Raw genomic sequence first — 19,460 nt, 5'->3', positions numbered from 1 at the left:
ATCTGACACATAATAGTGTGCCCACTACACACATTTTTAAATAGCTTAATTGAGGTATATTTGAAATAGGATACACAATGCAAGTTTAGAGAGAACAGGTTTGACATATGTATGCATGCACGAAGCTATCACCACCACCAATAAACAAACCCATCACCTCCGAAAATTTCCCCAGGCCTCCATGCATCACTCTCCCACACTCACTCCCTCTCCAGGCAACCACAATCTTCTTTCTATTACTGTACATTAGTTTGCATTTTCCAGAATTTTAAATAAATGGAATCATACAGTATGTACTTTCTTGGTATGGCTTCTTCTACTCCACATAATTATTTTGAAATTATTTTGTTATGGATTATTCAGTTGTCTATCAATAGTTCTTTCCCTTTTATTGCTGAGTAGTATTCATTGCAGAGATATACCAAAATTTGTTTATCCAGTCACCTGTTGATGACATTTAGATTATTTCCAGTTTTTTGTCATTATAAATAAAGTTGTTATGAGTGTTTGTGTGCAAGTCTTTGTACAGACATATGCTCTCATTTCTCTTGGGTATAAATATCTAAGAATGGAATGACTGGGTCTTATTATAGATGTATATTTAACATACTAAGAAAAGGCCAAACTGCTTTCCAAAGTGGCTGTATCATTGTACATTCCTACTAGCAGTATGTGAGAATTTCAGTGGCTCCACATTCTTGACAGCACTAGGTATAGTCGGTCTTTCACTTTAGCCATTCTACCAGATAAATAGTGTAATCTCGTTGTTTTGATTGGAGTTTCCCTAACGACTAAAGATATTGAGCATTGGGCTTGTCATTAGGAAATGCTCTTGGATGAAGTGGCTTCAGGTTTTTTGGCCTATTTTTTTAAGTTGGGTTGTTTATTATACAGTTTTGAGAGTTGTTTTTATTCTCTTAATGTCTTTTAAAAAGCAGAAATTTTTATGATGTCTGATTTATTTTTTTTATTCTTCTATGGATCATGCTTTTGGAGTCGTATATAAGTTCCTTTTTTTTTTTTTTGATGTGGATATCTAATTATTCCTGCACTGATTACCCTTGCACATTTGTCAGAAATCAATTAATCAGGTGTCTTAAGGGTCTAATTCTGGACTCTCTATTCTGTTTCATTGATTTTTTTGTCTATCTTAACACTAATACCTCACTGTCTTGATTACTCTAGCTCTATAATAAATCTTGAAGTCAGATAGTATAAGCCCTCTGACTTGCTCTTCTTTTTTCAGTATCGATTTTGCTATTCTAGGTCCTTTGCATTTTTCCATGTGAATTTTAGAATTAGCTTGTCAAATTCTGCAAAAAATCCCCCTGGGCTTTTGCTCAAGATTGCATTGACTATAGATGAATTTGGAGAAAATTTGACATCTTAACTGCAACGCAGTGTATCATTCCATTTATTTCAGTTCTTTTTAATTTTTGTCAACAACGGTCTGGAGTTTTCAGGATAGAAGTCTTATCCACCTTTCTGGAATTTATTCCTAAGTATTTCATATTTTAATTAGTGTTTAATTATATTAAATAGTGTTTTATAGTGTCTGATTATTCATTGGTAGTACATAGAAGTACAATTAGGGAGTTCCCGTCATGGCGCAGTGGTTGACGAATCCGACTAGGAACCATGAGGTTGCGGGTTCGGTCCCTGCCCTTGCTCAGTGGGTTAACGATCCGGCGTTGCCGTGAGCTGTGGTGTAGGTTGCAGACGCGGCTCGGATCCCGCGTTGCTGTGGCTCTGGCGTAGGCCGGTGGCTACAGCTCCGATTCAACCCCTAGCCTGGGAACCTCCATATGCCGCGGGAGCGGCCCAAGAAATAGCAACAACAACAACAACAACAAAAGACAAAAGACAAAAAAAAAAAAAGAAGTACAATTAATTTTATATATTGATCGTATATGCTGCAACTTTGCTAAATTCACTTACTAGCTCTCGTAGATTTTTTTGTAGATTCCATCAGATTTTCTACAATTATGTCCTTGGAAAATAAACACAATTGTGTTTCTTCTTTTCCAATCTAAATGCATTTTATTCCTTTTTCTTGCCTTATTGCACTGGCTAGACCCTCCAGTACAATGTTGAATAGAAGTGGTAAGAGCAAATATCTTCTTCATCTTAGGGGGAACACATTCAATCTTTCTTCATTATGTGTGATGTTAGCTGTAGGTTTTACTAGATATTCCTTATTACATTGAGAAAGGTCTCTTCCCACTTCCGTAAGAATTTTTTTCAGAGATGAGTGTTAAATTTTGTCAGTCTGTTTTCTGCATATGGTTTTTCTTTCTTTCTTTTTTTTTTTTTTTTTTTTTGTCTTTTTGCCATTTCTTGGGCCGCTCCTGCAGCATATGGAGGTTCCCAGGCTAGGGGTCGAATCGGAGCTGTAGCTGCCAGCCTACACCAGAGCCACAACAACGCAGGATCCGAGCCGCGTCTGCGACCTATACCACAGCTCACGGCAATGCCGGATCGTTAACCCACTGAGCGAGGCCAGGGATCGAACCCTCAACCTCATGGTTCCTAGTCAGATTCGTTAACCACTGCGCCACGACGGGAACTCCTTTTTTTTTTTTTTTTTTGCATATGGTTTTTCTTTCCTTTCTTTTCTTGTCTTTTTTGTTTGTTTGTTTGTTTCTCACAAAGTCACTTAATTTAGATGCCAAACAAACCAAAGCAAAGCCAAGAGTGACCCTAATTTACTCTTTCCACTTGAGCTGGGATCCCAAGTCTCTGGCTCCAGCCAATAAGAGAGGCAGTCATCTGGAGCTCATCCTGGAAGCAGCTGTTGGCCTGGCCTTGCCGTCCTCATGGTAGCGTCCTAGAAAAGTCTAAGCCCTCATCCAGTGCGGGGTCCTTTGTCTTTACACATACTCTGGCCAGCATGGGGGGCACCTTCATGGTGTCCCACTCCACCTCCACCTTGGTCCCCAGGACGTGCTTCCAGATGATGTCCATGTACTCCCAGTCCTTGCCTTTGCTCTTTCCACTTCCTGTACATTGCAGAGGTGTCCAGATTCTTTGGGGAGAAGATGTTGGGTTTGTTGAGGAGGGAGATGATATTTAGGAAGATGGTCCCTATGTTCTGGGTGGGGTTCCACGGCTCTGAGGGCAGCTCTTCACACAGTGGGTGGAGAATGGAGATGCGCAAGTTCCCAGTCGCATAGATGTTGGGGTGCCACCTCTGGGTCAGACACCAAAAGGCCAGCAGAGGATAAGGGTAGTCAGTGGGGAACATGAGGCAGCCTTGAAGTAGCTACCCACGTAGTAGTTGTTGGGAGGCCCAAAGATGGCTGCTGCCCAGTTGTACTGGTCACCCTCGTCCATCAGGGTCACCTGGAAGCCCTCCATTGGCTCTTCCTGGGGTCCTTTGATCTCCTCCTCTGCGTCAGCGCTGCCCTGGTTTCTCTCTTTAGTTTGTTAATATGGTGAATTATATTGACTGATTTTCAAATGTTAAACCAACCTAGGACAATGTATCAATCATGGCATGCTATCAAATGTTGTTGAATTTGATTTATTAACATTTTGTTAGGAATTGTACGGAGTTCCCTTGTGGCACAGAGGATTGAGGATCCGGCCTTGTCACTCTTGTGGCTTGGGTCGCTGCTGTAGCGGGAGTTCAGTCCCTGACCCAGGAACTTCCACATGGTGCAGGCTTGACAAAAAAAAAGAAAAATTTACATCTGTGTTCATGAGGTGTTTTGGTGTGTCGTTTTCTTAAAAAACCTTGTCTGTTTCTGGCATTAGAGTAATATTGATCTCTTATAGGTTAGGAAGTAGTCCTTCCTCTTCAATTTTCTGGAGGAGTTTGTGTAAAATTTATATTATTTCTTCCTCAAATGTTTGGTAGACTTGCCTAGTGAAATCATCTGGGCCTGGAGTTTTCTTTGTGGGAAAGTTTTTATCTACAATTTTAATTTCTTTAATATTAGGGCTATTCAGATTTTTTATTTCTTCTTGAGTGAACTTTGGTAGCCATGTCTTTCAAGGAATTACCATTTTATCTAAGTAATTGGATTTATAGCCATAAGATTGTTCATAATACTCCCATATTATTCTTTTACTCTCCATAGAATCAATAGTGATGCCAACTTTCTCATTCCTGAGATTGGTAATTTTCATCTTTCTCTCTCTCTCATTCTCTTTTTTCCTGATTAGTCTGGCTAAAAGTTTATCATTTTTATTGATATTCCCAAAGAACCAGTTTTTGGTTTCATTGATTTTTCTCTATTGATTTTCTATGTTCTACACATTGATTTCCACTATGATCTTTATTATTTCCTTTATTCTGCTTGCTTTGTTTCTTTTGTTCTCCCTACCCCCCACTTTCTTAAAGTAGAAGCTGAGGTCATTGATTTGAGGCCGTCGCCTTTTCTAAAACAGACATTTGTTGTTATAAATTTCTAAGTACTGCTTTAGCAGCCTCGTACAAATTTTGATATGTGGGACTTTCATTTTAATTCAGTTAAATAAACTTTCTAATTTCCCTTTTGATTTCTTCCTCACCTCATGCATTGTTTAGAAGTGTATTATCTAGTTTTCAAATATTTAAGGATTTTCCGGGTATTTTTCTGTTATCAACTTCTAATTTTCTTGCATTGTGTTCAGGGAACATGATTTGTATGACTTGACTGCTTTAAAAATTTTGGAAACTTTTTTTATGGCTCATAATATGACTTATCTTGGGAAATGGTCCATTTGCACTTGAGAAGAGTGTGTTCTCCGCTGCTGGAGGGAGCGTTCTGTAAGTGTCAGTTACGTTGAGCTGACTGATGGTGATGTTCAGGTATACGATATTACTCTGTATCTTCTCTGATTTTCATTTTGCTTCTTCTGTCAGTTATTGAGAGAGGGATGCTGAAATCTCTGAATATAATTGCAGATTAGTCTGTTTCCTCTTGCCATTCTATGAGCGTTTGCTTCATGCATTTGGGGATTCTGTTTTTAGGTACATTAATGTTTAGGATTGTTATGTCCGCTTGGTGAATTGGCTCCATTATTGTTGTAAAATGAATTCTTCATCCCTGGTAACATTTTTTTTGCTCTGAAAGTCGCTTTGTCTAATACACACAACTATTGGCATGTTATTTCTTTTTACATTTAAAAATTTATATTTTAACATACTTATGTCTTTATATTTAAAATGAGTTTCTTTTGGGCAATATATAGTTGAGTCTCCCCCCGCCCTGCCATCTAACAAGTTCTGTTTTTCAATTGGGGTGGTTAGACAATTTATAGTTTATGTGATTATTAATATGGTTGAGATTAAATCTAACATTGTTTTGTTTCCTATTTGTTCTTTCTGTTGTTTCTTCTTTTTTTCTGCCTTATCTTCATTAATTAGAATATATTTCATGAGTCCATTTTATTGTTGACTTGCTAGCTGTAACTCTTTGTTGTGTTATTTTGTCACTGTATAAGTTTAAGTATTTGCCTTAACTTGGGTACAAACTTAAACTGTAAGTTCTTTGACCACTTGGACTTTGTGTGCATTGTACACAGTAGGTTTTCAATACATACTCGCTGAATGAGTGAGCATTTACTTCTCATCTTGTATCAACAAACATTTAGTGATTACCTGCTCAGGGTGCTCCAGATAACTGACCTAGAAGTTGTTTTCAATTGGAGCAGTCCCCATACTGGATGAAGAGACAGAGAACTGATTTCCAATATGGTAACTAAATCAAAATGATTGTAAAGAAAAAAGGAAGAGAAATCCACAAAAATGGTTAAAGTAGAGTTATAAAGGCTATATGTAGGATAATTTATAATAAATGTGTAAATAAGTTAGAGAAGTTTGAGGTTACAGTTTTTTAAAAATTTAGTTCTATGACAGGAAAGCTGTCTTCTTCCTTGCCTTTGTAAATAGTTTTTATTTTGCATTTTGGGAGCTCTATTGTTTTTACAATCAGGATGTGTGTCCTCTTTATTTATTTATATGTTTGTTTGTTTATTATTTTTTAATGGCCATACTCATGGCATATGGAAGTTCCTGAGCCAGGGATTGAATCCAAGCTGCAGCTGCAGCAATGCTGGATCCTTTAACCCTCTCAGCTGGGTCAGGGATCAAACCTGTGTCTCCAAGGTGACCTAAGATGCTGAGTCAGAATATTAACCCACTGTACCACAGCAGGAATTCCTATGTCCTCCTTATTTAAACCCCTTCGCCTGAAAATCAGACCTTTGAAACTATCATTAGTCATTATTTTCCATACAGTGAGAAAGGACAGAGTTCTGTATCTTTTCTCTAGGATTTTAGCAAACATGGAAATTCAGCCTCAGGGTTAAACATGAGGTTAAAGTAATAACATCTGTTACTTTTAAGCTCCAGGTAGCTAAACTTACAAACTTTTCAAAATATGAGAGTATTTGCTGACTTCATGAGAATCTTTGAAGCCATCAAAAATGCCAAGGATTTCCTTTAACAACTAAGCTCATATCAGAAAAAAAAAAAAATTCAATACACTGAGAAATGAGTTTCCATTTAGAAAGACGAAAGAGGATTAGACTTACCCAGTGTTGCTCCAGGGAGCAAAACCAAGACCAGGGGTAGGAGTTTCTAGAGGATAGATTCCAGATCAGTATGAGGAAGGATATTCTAATCAACCACCCCTGAGGAAAGAAGCCAAAGTGTTTGTTCAAGGATGAACTGTAAGAACAGCTATTGTGGACATTTTTAGGATCAAGGAGCCTTTTGAAAATGTGATGAAACCTATGGATCTTTTTTCTTTCCCAGATAAATTCACAGATCCATACACACACACACACACACACACACACACACGCACATCTTTACATTCTAATGCACACACTAATGCACATACACATGCTAATGCACATCTTTACATTCTAATGCACATACACACATTAATGCATATCTTTACATTCTACTGTGAAACGTGTCCTTGAACCCCCGGTTAAGAATGCCTGGTATAGGAGTCCCCTAGTGGCTCAGAGCTTTAAGGATCTGGTGTTGTCACTGCTGTGGCTCAGGTTGCTTCTTTGGCTCATCCCTGGCCCAGGAACCTCCACATGCTGTGGGCATGGCTAAATAATAATACACACGATTGCGTTTTTAACAAAAGAATGCCTGGTGTACAAAGATGTTTAAAGTGTGAAGGAGGACAGTGCCCCTTCCTACCCTGAGAGCCTCTGAGCCTCTGGTTCTGTCCCTTTCCTCACCTTGACTTTAGAGGTCATCTGGGGTTACCTGATGAAAATCTGGCAGAAGTACTTTCTCTCTTTGGATGTTCTGCTTCACTTCTACCTTTTGACCCAATAATAGTTTATTTAATCTTCCATCCCTCATTCCAGACGTTATTGCTTCCTCTAAATTTACTGTTCCCTTCAGTGGAAACAGGATTTAATTCCTTAGCTTTCTGTGATGCCAGCAGACTCCAGTCTGGAGATTTTATCTCTGAGATTACTCCTAATCTCCTCCCACACTGGCAAGTCCTGCAGAAATATTGGTGATGTGGAAGATATCACTCATCCTCGTCTTCCTTTGCACTGCAGCCAGTGTGAAATCCCCTGCGACATTGTGACTCAGGCGTTAGCCTGTGGATTTTGGACTATCCTACTTTTGGTTTACCTTACTTTTGGCTTATCTTAACTTTGAGTGTAGCTTGGCAAATAACTTACCAATTAATTTGGTCAAACTGCATCTACATGAGCATACCTCAGGCCTCAAGATCAGCATCTGGGGAGTTCCCACTGTGGCTCAGCCGAAACAAACCTAATATCCATGAGGACGAAGGTTCCATCCCTGCCTCACTCAGTGGGCTAAGGATCCCGCATTGCTGTGAGCTGTGGTGTAGGTCATAGATGCGGCTTGGATCTGGCATTGCTATGGCTGTGGCTGTGGTGTAGGTCAGTGGCTATAGCTCTGATTGGACCCCTAGCCTGGGAACCTCCATATGCCGTGGGTACGGCCCTAAAAAGACAAAAAAGAAGATCAGCATCTGGAACTCCAATGATGGCACTGCTATGCATTATATGTAGTAAGTGCACTCTTTTTTTTTTTTTTTTTAGGGCCACACCTGTGGCATATGGAAGTCCCCAGGCTAAGGGTTGAATCAGAGCTGCAGCTACCACCTATGCCACAGCCACAGCAACACGGGATCTGAGCTGCATCTGTAAGCTGATGCCACAGCTCACAGCAACGCCAGATCCTTAACTCACTGATCGAGGCCATCGATCGAACGCACATCCTCATGGACACTCGTCAGATTCTTAACCCGCTGAGCCACAGCGGGAACTCGGTACGTACACTCTTTGATAGGCAGAATGAGAGGGGGTCCTCACAGTGGTCCACATGCATACTGCGGAGCCAGCTCTCAGGGATTCAAGTTCAAGCATCATCATGCCTTTTGATCTCGGACAAGTTATGTAACTACTGGGCTTTGGTTTCCCTATCTGTTAAATGGAGATAATGATAGTTGCTGTCTCATGGGGTTGTTAGGAAAAGGTTATATTAATCTGAGCACATAAGCATGTAGAGTGGTGCCTCACACCTCAGCACTGTGAAAACATTAGTTCATTGTCCACCTGCTCAAGATGTCAACCGCATCCTCTTCACTCACCTCACTTCTAAGTGGACCGTAAGTCCTGGGATCTTTCGCCCCTAATGCCTTTGACTCTATTACCCTCCTTTTCACAGTCATTGCCCTCATCATCTCTTGCCACTAATAGGACATGAGTATTGTTAATTCTTGCTTCCCTCCCCAGCCCTGGGAACTGGCAATGTCTTAGAGTAGGTAGAACATATTTCCCTGCCCCAGTGACTTTGGATTGAACTATGTAACTTGCTCCTTTCAATAGAAAGTTTGCAGACAGAATCCAGGCAGAGGCTTGACACATGCCTGGATACCATCTGGCATGGTCTCTTGCACTGAGAGCTACCATGAGAAGAGCATGCCCCCAAGTAGTCTCTGGTTTAAGGCTAATAGAGGCACATGGGATGAATTTAGATGCACCCTGCAGCCTGGAGCCTGAAATCTAGCCTGCCTCAGCTGCGTTGCAGCCAATCCACAGACCCATGAGTGAGAACCTCTTAAAGAGGTTTGTTATATAGCATTACTGCAGCAGCAACTGACTTATACAACCACCTTCCAAGCTAGTATACCTACCTCCCATCTCTCGCTATTTAGTCCATCTTCATGCTGCCAGATGTGTCTTTCTAAAACACAAAACTCATCAAATAATTCCCCTCTTAAAAATCTTTGATGCCTCCGTATAGTTCTCAGAATAAATCAGAAATCCCACAGTGTTGATTGAGCTGTGAAGTAAAGCTCTTCACCGTTAGGCCCCAGAAGATGTTTTCATCCTCAGCTCCTGCCGTGTTAATTCGCTGGCCCCAGCCACCCGAGTCCTGTGCAGTTCGTAAATATACCACCGGACCTGCTCATTTGTTTGTGCAGCTGACTTCGTTCCCTAGTCAACTATTCATTCCTGAAGGATCAACCTACATGTTCGATGCTTTACGAAGCCGTCTCTAATTTCGTCCCACATCAAAACCAATCATTTATTATACATTTTTGTTAGAGAAAAAAAAAATCACAAGGTATTGCAGTTACGTATGTTTCTTAGTCTATCTCTCCCGCTATAATGTGCATCTCCAGAGACTAAGACTATGCATTCCTGGTGCCCTGTTGAGCCAGATAAAACTTAATGTGACAGATGATACCTTGGCTAAGTGGACTGCTGCCTAACAGTTTAACTTCATATCTGCTCACTTCCCCCTGCACAAACGTATTATCTCCCAACAGCACTGAAATGCTTTTAGTTCCCCCAAATGTCCAACACCTGCAGCTTCCAGTCTATGAACCCAGGCACTCCAGAACACTTAACTCCCAGGGGCTTTGGAAGATACTTTAACTTTTCAAGGGAAACACCGGAATAATTAACATCTATTACACACTGTACCAACTACTAATTGGAGATAATTCACAATTTCAGCACTAGATGATAAGTATTCTTTTCAGTGACATTATCTCTGTGCGAAGTTAAGCTTCCAAGAGTTGCTGTAACAAGACGGACGTCATGTGAAAAATCAGGGTGGAATGGGAAGGCACGGTGGTGCTGTCCAATCCGATTCCACTATCTGAGGGATTGTGTAATGTTCCACGGGGGCACAAGTTCCATTGACATCTCATTGTGGTTATTCATGAATAAAATGAAAATATTTTCTTTCCATTTAAATGTATTATTTTTTCAAGCAGCCACTTAAGTTGTTAGGACATAAGTAGTTGTGAAGTTGTTTGGACCTAATTAGTCAATAATGGAGTTGTTAGGCATTACTTTTGGCCTCAGGATGCCAGAAAAGATCACCAAGACATCAAGGATGCAGTAAACTGAGAAAATTTGGGATTGTCTACTCTATGCTTTTTTCACTCTTCCTTTACCCATGCTGTTCTTATTCTTGGAAAGCCCGGGATTCATCTGGCAAATTCTTTTTTTTCTTTTCTTTCTTTTTTTTTGGGGGGGGGTGCGTACCCACTGCATATGGAGGTACCCAGGCTATGGGTCAAATTGGAGCTGCATCTGCCAGCCTATGCCACAGCCACAGCAACTCAGGATCCGAGCTACTTCTGTGACCTACACCACAGCTCACAGCAATGCCGGATCCTTAACCCACTGGGCAAGGCCAGGGATCAAACCTGCATCCTCATGGATACTATTCAGGGTCGTCACCACTGAATCACAACGTGAACTTCCATCTGGCAAATTCTTATTTGTCCTTCGGAAAAACTAGCTTGGATTCAGCCTCCTCCAAGAAGTTTTTTTTTTTTTTTTTTTAAGGCTGCACCTGTGACACATGGAGGTTCCCAAGCTGGGTGTTGAATCAGAGCTGCAGCTGCCAGCCTACTCCACAGCTCAGACCCTCAGTTGGATCTGAGCCACATCTTCAACCTACACTGCAGCCTGTGGCAACGCCAGATCCTTAACCGACTGAGCGAGGCCAGGGATTGAACCCGCATCCTCGTGGATACTAGTCGGGTTCTTAACCTGCTGAGCCACAACAGGAGCTACAGAAGTTTTTTCTGACTTTCACTGAAAGAAATGGTGGCAGATGAGTTTGGCCCAGCCCTTAACATCGTGCTGAAGCTCCTCTTCTCTGTTTGTCAGCATTCTCTGTATGGTAATGCTCATCAAATGGTGAAAACTTTGTGCCTTTATGGAAAATGTTCCCAAGAGGAAACTCTGGAGTCCTCTTCAACTACTGTCTTTCAAACTTCACATCTGACCCATCAGCAGATCCAGAATCTGACCTCTGTCACCACAGCCACCTCTGGTCCAAGTCATCATTATCTTCCACCTGACTTGTTTCAACAGCCTCTTAGCTAATCTCCTGGTTTCTACCCTGGCCCTCCTTCAGTCTCTTCTCGACTCAACATCCAGAAGGATCCTCTCAAAGAGACATCAGATCAAGTTACTCCACTCAAAACCCTCTAATAGCAATAAAAGCCAACACCTGCATTATGAGTTACAAGCTCCCTCATGACCGGCCTGGGTTAATTCTCTGACATCGTCCCCTTCGAGCATCACCCACAGCACACACTCTCCCTGGTCTCACCCGCTACTCAGACACATCACGCACAGTCCCGTCTCAGGGCTTTTGCACTTGCTGGTCCTTCTGCCTGGATCAGCCTTCTTCTCTCTTCCTCCCGATAGCCATAGGGCGCTCCCTTATTGCCTTTAGATAGAAACTCAGGTGTCTCCTCTTCAATGACACCTTCCCTGCTCATCCTATCCAAAACTTCAGTCCCACCCAACACTGCCTATTCCCTTTCCCTGCTTAATTTTTCCCCTTAGCAAATATTATCTAACATACTGTCTATTTAATTTATTTTTCTTGTTGATTGTGACTCTCCCAATAGAACATAAACTCTGGGAGGTCAGGGATTTTATGTCTGCTCTATTCACCGCTTTATCCGCCGTACCTAAAAGAGGGTCTATCAGGCTTTCTAAATAAACGTATTAAATGAATGACAAAAGGAAAACTGAAATGGAAAAATGTATATGGTGTTGCCACAGAGTTAGATGAAAAAAATCAATGGAACAGAATGGAAATCCCAGAAACAGACCCCCACATATCTAAACCCTTGATGTAGGACCAGAGGTGGCATTGCAGGTCAATGGGGAAAATGACAGACTTTTAATAAATGGTGCTGAAATTGGGTAATCACATGGAAAATAATGAAATTAGACTTCTACTTTCATGTGAAATAAAGATCTAAATGTGAAAGCCAAAATGATAAAAAGCTTTGAATATAATACTGCAAAATAACTTCATAACCTCAGGGAAAAGAGGGATTTCTTATACAAGACACAAAAAGCACTGTCTGTAAAGAAAAAGATAAATCCAATCCTGAGAGTCTATTTTCCAAATGATACCACAAAGAAAGTGAAAAGAGAAAAGGTTGGGGAGGTAACATATTTGAAACACATATAACTGACACAGGTCTAAGATTAAGAACTCCTGCAGTCAAGAGTAAAACCACCATTAGAACCTGGGCAAAAAACTTAAGTCCTTGACATGAAAAGAAATCTAAATCACCAACAAACATACAAAGAGGCGTTAAACCTTATTAATGATGAAAAATTCAAATCAAACCACAATGAACTGCTTACCAGATGGACAAAAAAATTTTAAGTCTGACAATGCCAAATGTTGGGGCAAGGAGAACTTTCTGTTTTTAATTTATTTTTTTAATTGAAGTAGAGTTGATTCACAACCTTGTGTTACTTTCTTCTGTACAGTCAAGTGACTCAGTTACACACATATGTACATTCTTTTGTATAGTCTCTTCCATTATGGCTTATCCCAGGATATTGACTAGTTCAAGGGGAACTTTCTTACACCACTAATGGGCACACTTTGCAAAGCAGAATGGAATTATCCAGTCACACTAAAGATGGGCACATTCCATGTGCTTCCAAGTTCACCCTCAGAGATGTACCTTAGAGAAACTCAGGGTCGTGTGTACCAGGATGCATGAGGGGAAAATGTTCACAAAAGCAATGTTTACCATAGTCAAACGTCCTTCACCCCTAGAATGAACAAGTTAAATGCTGTATATTCACAGAAAGGACTATTCTGCAGCAATGAAAATGAACTAGCCCTACAGGAAACAACATGAATGACTCACAACCATTGGGTCAGACACAGAAGCAAGGCACTAAGTAGATGGAGTTGATTACTTCCTTTATATAAAATTCAAAAACAGAGATCGAATCTTTGTCCTCATGGATACTAGTCAGATTCTTTTCCGTGGAGCCACGATAGGAACTCCAGCACAGCCATTATTAAAACTTAAGTTAGGAGTTCCTACTGTGGCTCAGTGGGTCAATAACCCACTATAATATCCATGAGGATACAGATTCAATTCCTGGCCTTGCTCAGTGGGTAAGTAAACGGTGTTGCCACAAGTTGTGGCGTACGTCACAGATGCAGCTTGGATCTGGTGTTGCTGTGACTGTGGCATAGGCTGGCAGCTGCAGCTCCCATTCGACCCCCAAGCCTGGGAACTTCCATATGCTGCAGGTGTGGCCATGGAAAAAAAATTCAGTTATACAAACATACAATTAACTAAATTATATTTAAAATGAGATAATAAATACTCAGAATTTATCACTTCCTAATTATCGTCACTACCTTTGACTAATGCCTAAGCTCTTAAGATTATTTGCATCTCTTGTATCTGTGGGGTGGAAATACTAAATAATATTGTGCTACCCTGCATCTTGCATCTCTTTGCAACTCCACATTCAGCAAAAGCACACTGATAGGTTGAAATTGACCATGATGGGAGTATTTACAACATAGCAATTGGCAGGTGATACAGTTTAGGACTTGATTTATCATTTTGTTGATTGTCTAGACTTAAGAAGGTGGGGGTAAAATGTTAGTAACATAGGCTAAACTTGAAAGTGTGCTGTGTCCACAGCTGTTATGTTTTTCATAACACAAAAACATTGAGGAAAACTTCTTTCCGTATTAAAAGACTATTATCTGGCTCAGTGAGGAAGACACTTATGTCATTGACAAACCAGTGAATTTCCAACATCTGTCTTTGCTGTTTCACTTTGCTCTTGTTTATTAATGAAAACAAAAATACCAACCAACATTCATGTCAGAACTGTATTCATTTGACAACTGTTAGCATAAGTTGGCAATGGATACCGAGTTCAGGAAAAATCATCAAAAGCATTCTGGGAGTTCCCATTGTGGCTCAATGGTAGTGAACCTGACTAGTATCCATGAGGATGGAGGCTCGATTCCTGGCCTCGCTCAGTGGGTTAAGGATTCAGCGTTGCTGTTGCTGTGGCATAGGCTGGCTGCTACGGCTCCAATTCAACCCCCAGCCTGGGAACCTCCATGTGCCACAGGTACGCCCCTAAAAAGTTAGCATTCTGGGGGAATCAATTGGCTAATTAGTTACGTGGTACTATATACGTAACTACAAAACAAAGAGTAGTATATTTAATAGTATTTGTAAACTGCTACAGATTCTTTACATCAGTAAAATTTTTAATAAACTTATATATGCGTATTTTTCTGGAAAGGCTGTTGCTGAACATTCACCTGCACTCCACTGCTCTAAGTTATCGTATCACCTGCCTCCCAAGGGGAGAAGGAGACCAGTGATGTTTCTCTACATCCAGTTAATGCCTAGCAGCCTCCATAAGTATGGTGTATTTATTTTAGGCAAACCATGTTATTTTCTTTTGACCTTTTCCCTGATTTTCTTCTGGGCCCTTGAAATACATCACTTCTTATTTTCAGCCCAAATTATGCAAGTATGTGAGACTTCCTCTAATTCTGTAAATAGTAATTTTCTGACTCTGCCTTTTCCTTCAACACACTGATTCATCAATTCAAAGATGCACATTTTTTCACATTTTAACATCTCTGAAGTCGAGAATCCTCTTACAATCCCTGCTGGCCAGGCAGCAGCTGTGTCCCTGCCTTCACATGTATGAACTTGGCCTTAGCTCTCCTATTGGCATCACTGCCGATGAGTTTAATTGATGCTTAAAAATGCCTTTTAAAAGATGGCTCATTGAAACGAAAGGGTATTATAGTCACAGAAAGGCAGAGAAACAGAGCAGCAGGGGCAAATTGGTGGTAATAAAGCAAACATTTCACATTGGAGGAAATGCCAAAATTCTGATTCTCTGGTAAAGACTCACCAAGAGCTTTAGAAGACCAAAGAAAAAAGCCCACGACAAGGTGAAATTGTGTGCCATTTTGTACTTGATGTATCTGCAACAGCAATGACAATCCTAATAACAGATGCCAAGCAAATAAGGCAAGTAAAGTGAGGACAAATTGCCAGATCTGTTGGAATAAATCAAAGAAATCTCAAAGCAATGAGGAGCTGATAGGACCAATGCCTGTGTCACCCAGGCCCACTGTTAAGGTTTCGCATTTAATTAGCAGCATTTTTCCCTATAAATGTTTTACTTAAATAATGGCGCATTCTATGGTCAGTGCTATTTGAGATTTGCTGAAATCTGACTACTAGTTTTGTCTTCCTCTTCCATCTACCATCTTATATCAAATATCAAACATTGCTTTGCATGTATATCCATTATATGTGTTGGTGTTTTACTGGAGAAATGCAACAGCTACTTTGAAACCAAAAGAAGGTGACCTCCAGGTAGGATCTGTCTTAACTTTATCATGCCTCTCTTCAGTCTTTCTTCCTTTAGCATATAGCATAACAACAAAATTCTTTTTTAAAATAAACTTTCCATTGTTATATAATACACATACCAAAAAAAGGGCAAACATTGGAGTTCCCACTGTGGCACCGTGGGTTAAGGATCCAGCATTGCTGCAGCTGTGGCATAGATTGCAACTCCAGCTCGGATTCCATCCCTGGCCTGGGAACTTCCATATGCTGTGGGGACAGCTGAAAAAGGAAAAAAAAAATGCAAACATTATGCAGTTCAAAGAATTACCACAAAGTAACCACCACTCAGATTAAGAAATAGAACATTACTGGAGTTCCCGTCGTGGTGCAGCAGAAATGAATCCAACTAGGAACCATGAGGTTTTGGGTTCGATCCCTGGCCTCGCTCAGTGGGTTAAGGATCCAGTGCTGCCGTGAGCTGTGGTGTAGGTCGCAGATGCAGCTCAGATCTGCCACTGCTGTGGCTCTGGTGTAGGCTGGCAACTACAGCTCCGATTAGACCCCTAGCCTGGGAACCTCCATATGCCTCAGGTGTGGCCCTAAAAGACAAAGAAAAAAAGAAAAAGAAAAGAAAAAACATTGCTATTACCTCAGAAATCCTCTGTGTGTCCCCCGAGTTACTAACTCTACTCTTCCCCCAAAGATAACCTTCAAACACCGTGGATTCATTTTGCCCATTTTTAAGCTTCATATAAATAGAATGAGATAGTTTATATTATTTTACTTGTGACTTTTACTCAAAAACATGTTTGGGAGATTTATCAAAGCTATTGTACGTGGTTTGGCTACTTGTTTTCATGGCTGCATGCTACTTTCTTGCACGAATATACTGCCATTCCTTCATCTATTCTACATCGATAGACATTTGGGTTGTTTTCATATTAAGGCTATCCAAGAGGGTGGGGTTTTTTAAACTTTTTTTAAGTCTGAAATATATTTGATGTATACCATTCCACAAATTTAAGGTGTACAACATGTTAACTTGATATATTTATGTATTGTAATATGATTGCCTTTGTGGGATAATTAGCATTTCTATCACACACATTAAATTTTAGTCTCTTAGCAAGTTTGATGATTACAGTGCGATATTGCTGCCTATTGGGCTATTTTGAGTAGTGCTGCTATAAACATTCTCAAATCTGTCTTTTCATGCACAGATGAATGCATTTCTCTTAGGGTTACATCTGGGAGTAGGCTTAGTGGAACATAGGGGGTGTGTGTGTTGTGTTCAATTTTAGTAGATATTGCCACACGCCTTTGATCTGTGACAAAGTTATCACTGCAGAACAATAAGAGAATGGTTTTTAAAACAGTCGAGAGAGTGCTCTTACCTCATACGATCCACAAAATCCAATTCCAGACAAATTTCAAATTTAAATGAGAATAAAAGAATGCTAGGAGCTCCCTTCATGGCTCAGTGGTTAGCAAACCCAACTAGGATCCATGAGGATGGGAGTTTGATCCCTGGCCTCACTCAGTGGGTTAAGGATCCCGAGTTGCTGTGGCTGTGGTGCAGACCGGCAGCTATAGCTCCGATTAGACCCCTAGCCTGGGAACCTCCACATGCCTTGGGTTCAGCCCTAAAAAGGAAAGAAAGAAAGAAAGAAAGAAAGAAAGAAAGAAAGAAAGAAAGAAAGAAAGAAAGAAAGAAAGAAAGAAAGAAAGAAAGAAAGAAAGAAAGAACGAGCTTCTATCAGATAATTTCCAAGAATATACAGAAAATATGTGAGAAAACACTTCACTTTTTAAAGTGCATGAATGATGCCTTGGGCCTTGTGACTGCTCATGCAACAGACACCTTTAGCCTGATTCTCACATTGAGAAAATTGCAGGAATGAAAAGGAAGAGTCAATGCTTTTCAAAAATACCCCTAACCCTACCCTTAAGAGACTTAGGGATATTTTAATCGCTCTTTCCTCTTCCTCAATGTGAAAACATTTACCTTGCCTTACACTTTTCCTGTCCCTACACTCTTCGAATTGGATTCCCTTTCCCACCGTTCCCCAGCACCAGCAGGCACTAGATGCTTCCAGGGAGACCCCAGCTGGCACTCCCATCTCCGCGGCCACTCCCGCAGGAGAAGAGGTTTATTTCTTCTTCTTATCAGAGTCCCACAGCACCCAGGGCTGGTGTGGTGGCTTCTAGGTGGGCATCCAAGAAGTGGTTTCTTTTTGTCTTGTTGCTCTGCCATCTTTATGGGGCTTCCCGGTCCTCTCATTCCAAGATGACGCACCACCACGTCTTTGTGAGCACTGGGATGGGGGAGGAGGAGGGAAAAGACCTGCCCCTCTCTTTAAGGGTACAGTCTCCTATTAGTCCATAGACCAGAGCCTTGCCATAAGCCACAGGGTACTGAAAGGAAGAATACAAAGTTACCTTATTTCTGGAAGACCACAAGCCTTGTCATAGAAGAAGGGAAGAACTGATGTTGGGGAACTCTCTGCCACTCCATCCTTGGAGGCTCACCTGAAATGCCACCACCGTTTCAAGGTCCCCCTGATGCCCAGTAACCAGAGTCCCAGCCAGCTCTGCCTCTTAGGAACTATAGTCCTCTGGGCATGTTCAGGATCCTTTACACCTCTTGGTTTCTCTTATCACTTCTTTTTATTTTAAAAATTTTATTTGGTCTTTTGTCTTTTGAGGGCCGCACCCATGGCATATGGAGGTTCCCATTCTAAGGGCCGAATCGGAGCTGTAGCTGCTGGCCTAGGTCACAGCCACAACGTAGGATCTGAGCCATGTCTGCGACCTACACCACAGCTCACAGCAATGCCGGATACTTAACCCACAGAGTGAGGCCAGGGTTCGAACCTGCAACCTCATGGATGCTAGTTGGGGTCATTAACCACTGAGCCTCAATGGGAACTCCTCTCTTATCCCTTCTGTCCACATGTCTTATCCCCCAACCATATAGAAAGCTTCTAGAGGGTAGGATCCATGTCAGATACAACTGCTTTTCCCATGCTAGGAACCAATTCTGTGTTGAAATTGTTTCAACTATTTAGTCTGCCTTTCCTATGGCAACTATAAAAAGGAATAACCAAATAAGTAATGAGAAGTTTCTCTTTGTAGAAATATTTCAGCTAATATATAAAGAAGAAATGAAAGAATTAAAATATCACCACTTTGAATCCCCGAAGAACTAATAATAGCTTGAACATGATTACTGACATCTCAAAGAGAGAGACAACCATATATTTATGTCTATGTGAAAAGAGTCTTACAAAAATAGGAGTTCCTGTTGTGGCGCAGTGGAAATGAATCCGACTAGGAACTATGAGGTTGTGGGTTCGATCCCTGGCCTTGATTAGTGGGTTAAGGATCTGGCATTGCAGTGAGCTTTGGTATAGGTTGCAGAGGCAGCTCAGATCTGGCATTGCTGTGGCTGTGGCATAGGCCAGCAGCTGTAGGTCCAATTCGACTCCTAGCTTGGGAACCTCCATGTACCATAGGTGTGGCCCTAAAAAGAAAAAAAAAAAAAAAAGTCTTGCAAAAATAAATAAATAAATAAAATCTGAATTAAAAAAACACAGAGGATGGAGGAATATTTTAAATAATACCACAGGCATGCGATCAGCAAAATCTCTAATGCGGGAAATGATAGGCCAAATGATCTGGTTTCTTCAATATGTAAGTTGAAAGGAAAAAAGAGAGAGAGAGAGAGAAGGGAGAAGCTACAGACGAAAAGAAACTTGAAAGGCCTATCAATCAATTATAATATATGGGCCTTATTTGGATCTTGATTTG

General features: G+C 40.8%; 1 pseudogene; it reads right to left on the bottom strand.

Annotated features, from left to right (window-relative positions):
* Positions 1-2,814: 2,814 nt before the first annotated feature.
* Positions 2,815-17,770, bottom strand: LOC125130337 (ubiquitin-conjugating enzyme E2 R1-like; annotated as a pseudogene).
* Positions 17,771-19,460: the final 1,690 nt, after the last annotated feature.

The sequence above is a fragment of the Phacochoerus africanus genome, chromosome 7 (assembly GCF_016906955.1).
Source record: "Phacochoerus africanus isolate WHEZ1 chromosome 7, ROS_Pafr_v1, whole genome shotgun sequence".
NCBI classification, from domain to species: Eukaryota; Metazoa; Chordata; class Mammalia; order Artiodactyla; family Suidae; genus Phacochoerus; species Phacochoerus africanus.
This window is presented reverse-complemented; position numbering and strand designations above follow the sequence as displayed.